Source organism: Pyxicephalus adspersus, chromosome 10 (genome assembly GCF_032062135.1).
Source record: "Pyxicephalus adspersus chromosome 10, UCB_Pads_2.0, whole genome shotgun sequence".
NCBI classification, from domain to species: Eukaryota; Metazoa; Chordata; class Amphibia; order Anura; family Pyxicephalidae; genus Pyxicephalus; species Pyxicephalus adspersus.
In genome coordinates this window covers 17,326,646-17,332,947 of record NC_092867.1, presented here as the reverse complement: position 1 = coordinate 17,332,947, position 6,302 = coordinate 17,326,646, and positions in this window count along the sequence as shown.

Sequence of the window (6,302 nt, the reverse complement as noted above, 5' to 3'; positions counted from 1 at the left end):
GGATGACATTTGACTGTTTTTGAGCTTGGTAATCCTGCAGGGAGTTGTGGGCAAACCCATGCAGAAGTAGTACTGGTCCAAGAACAAAATTATTGCCACTCCATTCTTTGGCACAGTCATGCCAGAATACCGCTTTTCCCCGACCATGAAGTACTTGCACTTCGCAAACAATGAAGAATTTGATGAGACTACCCATCCTGCACCACAACTCCACAAAGTCTAATGGCTTACAAGGGGAGGCTCAGCTAGGTGCAGTACATTGCATCAAAGAGGTCACAAATCCTCATCTGGCTACATCTGGAATACGGTACTGTACACTGGAAAAGGGATGCAGTTCAACCCCAGATACAGCCATTAAGAGAGGCCCGTAGCAGGGAATTATGCGGAGGGCAGCATGACAGGCGTGCTCGGACAGAACAGAAAGAAAAGGGGGGAGAAAGGGTTAAGGTTGAAGTACAGGGCAAATCAGGGAGGGAGAGAAGGTTGGGTCGGAAAAGGAAGGGGAGGAGTAAGGAGAGGGTAAAAGGAGAGTGGAACAGAAGTGCAGCACATTTTTTGAGAGAAGAAATTGCCCACCTCCCGCCCTTCTTATAAGGTGTGTGGGGGCGGTTGAGGTTTGGTGGAAGGTGAGAGTTCTGGTTTAATTATGGGTAGGCGGCACCCATGGTGGTGGTGAACCCCCTTTAAGTGGTGAGAAGATGGAGGTCCCTGAGGTGGTGCTGGGCTGCTAAGGGGCCAGAATGGTATGGTGGTTTTGGCTATTTTGGAGATGTGGTGGTGCGGCGGACTCCACCTTCCGCACCGGCAACCTAGTTGTTTGTGGGATACAAGAGGTTGGTTGTAGTATAATAGGTTTGGAATTTAAAGGGTTAAATATAATTTGTAAAAGGGGGGTTATTAAAGTGTTATTTATATAGTTATTTATTGGTTAATATTGTGTTTTCTATGGGTGCTATTTATTTATTGTTATTTATTGTTTGGTATTATTATTATTATTATTGTTCAGTTTATTGTTATTTGCGTAATTTTAAGAAATTGTTAATTGGTAATTTGGTTAATAAACAGCTGCTTGCCAGCCACTTTTAAATGCAGAAATGGTGTGGAGTGTTATTTCAAGGGTTAAAGTAAGAAGGGGCTGGCAAGGAAGAAGGAGAAGAGGTAGGTATGAAAAGGGGGAAAGGGAGGGGGGGGAAGTCTGAATGAGGAAGGTACGAGCTACCCTAGTCATGGATTGGCAACATCTTCAGTACTATCCCTCATTGAGCCATTGCTGGGTCAGGGCTATTGTGTTATAACTGACAATTTCTACACCTCTCCTGACCTTTAGGAGTTCCTTCTGCAACACAGAACAGATGCCTATGGAACTGTCAGGGCTAAGTGGCGCAACCCGCCGTCATTGTTTGCATTATAAAGTTTAATTTCCTGAATGTATCATTTCATCACATTGTCTTTGACTTTGATTGTTCCTGACTGTTTGCTGGACACCGCATGGCATCCAAACAACATCTCGCCGGTTCAAGCGCTGTTTTGGAGGAATTTGAAGGCAGCAATAGCGATTTGGAGTCCCTTGTGGAATCGAGCACTAGTGATTCACCAGGAAACTTTTCATCGGACAGCGAAAGTGAACTGAGCATCCTATTGACCTTGATGTGGACCAGGCAGCACCGCCAAGATTTCCATTCACCGGCGCACCTGGGATGAAAATTGAGGCTGAATGCGAATACCCCCTGGCATACCTGAAGTTGTTTTTGACCGATGAAGTTATCGAAAAAATTGTTGCTGAGACAAACTGGTAAACAGCTCTTGTATTTGCTAACTTTTTAAAATGTTTTGCTAAATTTTTAGTGCAAATGTGTGCTGCTCTGTGTTTGCTAACTTTTTGAAATGTTTTGCAAATTTTTTTATGCAAACATATATGCTGCTTTGTGTTTGCTTAAACATATTACTTGCAACCTTCACACCATAGAAGAACTTATCCTAAAATACATTTTTTTATTTTGTTTTACGCAGGTACGCTGGACAACAACAAGGTGCTCCACACCTTGCATGAAGCAGAAAGTGGGAACCTGTGGCCAAGGATGACATTTGACTGTTTTTGAGCTTGGTAATCCTGTAGGGAGTTGCGGGCAAACCCGTGTAGAAGTGGTACTGGTCCAAGAACAAAATTATTGCCACTCCATTCTTTGGCACAGTCATGCCAGAATACCGCTTTTCCCTGACCATGAAGTACTTGCACTTCGCAAACAATGAAGAATTTGATGAGACTACCCATCCTGCACCAAAACTCCACAAAGTCTAATGGCTTACAAGGGGAGGCTCAGCTAGGTGCAGTACATTGCACCAAAGAGGGCACTAATCCTCATCTGGCTACATCTGGAATACGGTACTGTACACTGGAAAAAGGACGCAGTTCAACCCCAGATACAGCCATTAAGAGAGTCCCGTAGCAGGGAAATATGCGGAGGGCAGCATGACAGGCGTGCTCGGACAGAACAGAAAGAAAAGGGGGGAGAAAGGGTTAAGGTTGAAGTACAGGGCAAAGGAGGGAGGGAGAGAGAAGGTTGGGTAGGAAAAGGAAGGGGAGGAGTAAGGAGAGGGTAAAAGGAGAGTGGAACGGAAGTGCAGCACATTTTTTAAGAGAAGAAATTGCCTACCCTCCCGCCCTTCTTATAAGGTGTGTGGGGGCAGTTGAGGTTTGGTGGAAGGTGAGAGTTCTGGTTTAATTATGGGTAGGGGGCACCCATGGTGGTGGTGAACCCCCTTTCAGTGGTGAAAAGGGGAGGCCCCTGAGGTGGTGCTGGGCTGCTAAGGGGCCAGAATGGTATGGTGGTTTTGGCTATTTTGGAGATGTGGTGGTGCGGCGGACTTCACTTTCCGGACCGGCAACCTAGTTGTTTGTGGGATACAAAAGGTTGGTTGTAGTATAATAGGTTTGGAATTTAAATATAAATTTTGGGTTTGGGGTTAAATATAATTTGTAAAAGGGGGGTTATTAAAGTGTTAATTTATATAGTTATTTATTGGTTATTATTGTGTTATTTATGGGTGCTATTTATTTATTGTTATTTATTGTTTAAATGTTGGTATTATTATTATTATTGTTCAGTTTATTGTTATTTGCGTAATTTTAAGAAATTGTTAATTGTTAATTTGGTTAATAAACGGCTGCTTGCCAGCCACTTTTAAATGCAGAAATGGTGTGGAGTGTTATTTCAAGGGTTAAGGTAAGAAGGGGCTGGCAAGGAAGAAGGAGAAGAGGTAGGTATGAAAAGGGGGAAAGGGGGGGGAAGGCTGAATGAGGAAGGTACGAGCTACCCTAGTCATGGATTGGCAACATCTTCAGTACTATCCCTCATTGAGCCATTGCTGGGTCAGAACTATTGTGTTATAACTGACAATTTCTACACCTCTCCTGACCTTTATGAGTTCCTTCTGCAACACAGAACAGATGCCTATGGAACCGTCAGGGCTAAGTGGCGCAACCCGCCGTCATTGTTTGCAAAAGGGAAGCTGAAGACAGGAGAAATTGTTGCCTGGCAGAAAGGAAAGATGATGGCCCTGAGATGGCGTGACAAGAAAGATGTGTGCCTGATGAGTACTGTCCATAATGCCTAACTGTTCTGGTACACACAAAATGTGGGACTACAACAACACCATGGGAGGTGTCAACAGAGCTGACCAAGCCATGACATTCTACCCAGCGATGAGGAAACAGCAAAGGAAGTACTACAAGAAGATTTTCAGGCATCTTGTTGAGCAGTGCCTATGGAATGCCTACGTTCTGTACAAAAAAAATAGTCAGAGGTCTGTGAATCGTTCAGACTTCATTTTGCAAGTTTCCGAATCCATAGTCAAGACCCACCAAACATCATCTGTGGCTATGAATAGACCTGGACGTCGTGCTTCCACCGTTGTCAACCCAGAACGCCTGACCGGTCGTCACTTCGTTGAATACATCGGTTCTGGTCCAAGTTGTGAGGTTTGTGTCTGGATAGACAGTTTTCCATGGCTTTGATGCCTTTCTCATGGGGGATGCTTGTAAATAAGGTTTCCACATCAATTGTCACTGGAATAGTTTTAGGTAGTACTTCCAAATCATTGGTGAGTTTTAAAACTTCAATAGTGTCCTTCAGAAAGGAAGGTAGTTGGGTGACCAAAGGTTGTAGATAGGAATCAATTATTCGCTGGCATTACAGGTGATTGAATTTATGCTGGCTACAATTGGCCGCCCTTGGGGGTTGTTCAGATCCTTACGGACTTTTGGGAGGATGTAGAAGGTAGGAATGATAGGGAAGTTAATCCATAGGTAGTCTTTGGTAGTTTTATTGATGAATTTAGCTGTATAAGCATCCCATATAAGGGAATAGAATTCATCTTTAAACTTGGCTGCAAATGAATCTGGTATTGATACATTCTATTCTGTGTTTGACAGGATTTTCAAGCAGATTTTTTGTAGTGATTTACATTTAATACAACTATGTTTCTTCCTTTATCTGAAGGTTTGATAATGATAGACTTATTATTCTTTATTGCTATTAGTGCTTTTTTGTGTTTCTGGGTAAATTTTCCTAATAGTGGTCTTGTCTCTTTATGGAGTTGTTGAATGTCTTTGGTGACTTTGGTGACTTCTTCAACGAAAATCTGAATCCAAGGCTTCTAAGATATTTGAGGAAAGAAAGTGGACTTCGGTTTTATGGAAAATGGATCTGGATTCATCAGAGTGGTGGTGATTGTAGCAGTGGAATCTTCCTCAATGGTTTCAACATGTGTTTTTCATTTTCCATGGCTAGAGAGTATAGATCTTTGAAGACCTGGAAATCCAGGGCTTTGAAGTCTTGACAGTCTTTTTGAGTTTGTTTCAGGTTGGTGCTTGGAACTCTGTGAAACAAAGATTTGAGCAGAAGGTTGTGTGCAAACAAATTGATGTCCTTAACAAAATCAGTTTTTTTTTAAATCATTTGGGGGGCAGAAAGAAAGGCCATATTGGAGAACCGCACATTCTAATTTTGTGAGGATGTGTGAGGAAAGGTAATTATCTCTAAGTTGGGTTTTCTTCTGAAGTCTGAGAAAATAATGTTCTATAGAGTTGTTTCGTTTCGGTGATGCCAGTTGTGGGACTGGGTGTAATTGTTCCACACTGCAACAATTCCCCCTGACACATTGAAAACTCTACCCAACATGGCACTTGAGGGTGGACAAGACAACACTGAATGTCATACTTAGACTGTTCTTGGCAAAAATCCAATTACTTGGTCAAGAATCTATTCAGAGGGGTAAGTAATGGGGCACGTTGGGACATGCCAGATGCAATAAGACCACATCTGATCTTTTAACTCTCATTCATTAAACTGTCACTGAGCTGGAGATTGTTGGTCATTATGTCTAAAGGCTGTAGTCTGTAGGCTGTAGTGTTGCTGCTACTGTGGGTGGAAGCACTGACTGAAAACCAAAGGAGGGAGGGACTGAAACAGGGGGGTATAGAGAGATGCTTGCTGATAAGTAGTTGTCACTCCGACAATATACATGTCATTGTGAAAACAATCCAGCATAAAACTATCCCTATTGCATTAAATCCAGATTGGCTTCTAATCTACAGCAAATGTAATGTTGAATTTCATCTGGTTGGTAGGTCACAAGTCTTGGATTGCAAATCAACTGGCAAATCAAAGTAGTCCTTTAGATATGTATTCACCACCAAATTCAGCACATGTGAAAAGCAGGTAATGTGACTTTATTTGCTCAGGCAACGTTGCAGCAAATATATTGGTCCTGTTTATAGTGACTACATTGCCAATTTAAAGGTAGTGGGGGAGAGCAAGTATGCAACTTGTTTTTGCATGCATTAAAAGCAACTTACAGATGTTGTGACTTTTTTAAACCCAGTCTGGCTAGATGAAGCATTGCATATGCTGTATTGAGGACAGGATCAGCATTACCATGTTATTGTGAGGGGTACTCTTGTGAAAAGGAAGGAGTAGAAAAATCATGGGAGAAGACAAAACTGAACCGATGGGTCATGTTAGACATATACTTCCCCATGGAGGATTAATGACTACAAGATGAAAGAAAAGAAAGAAGAGTCTGTAAAATAAGCATAGATAGCCATTTCTGTATATCTGTAGCACAAATGATGATGAGGACTGATGCACAGTAGCATCATTTAAAAGCATCAACAGTTGAATTTTTAACATTTTGAGATGTGGATGGAGATGTGAGGACATGGTAGGATTTGCTGGGCACATTGTTTCTCCCACATCAGTGGACAATGTTTCTTTAAGTGCTGGATGAAGGTAGATGTTAAA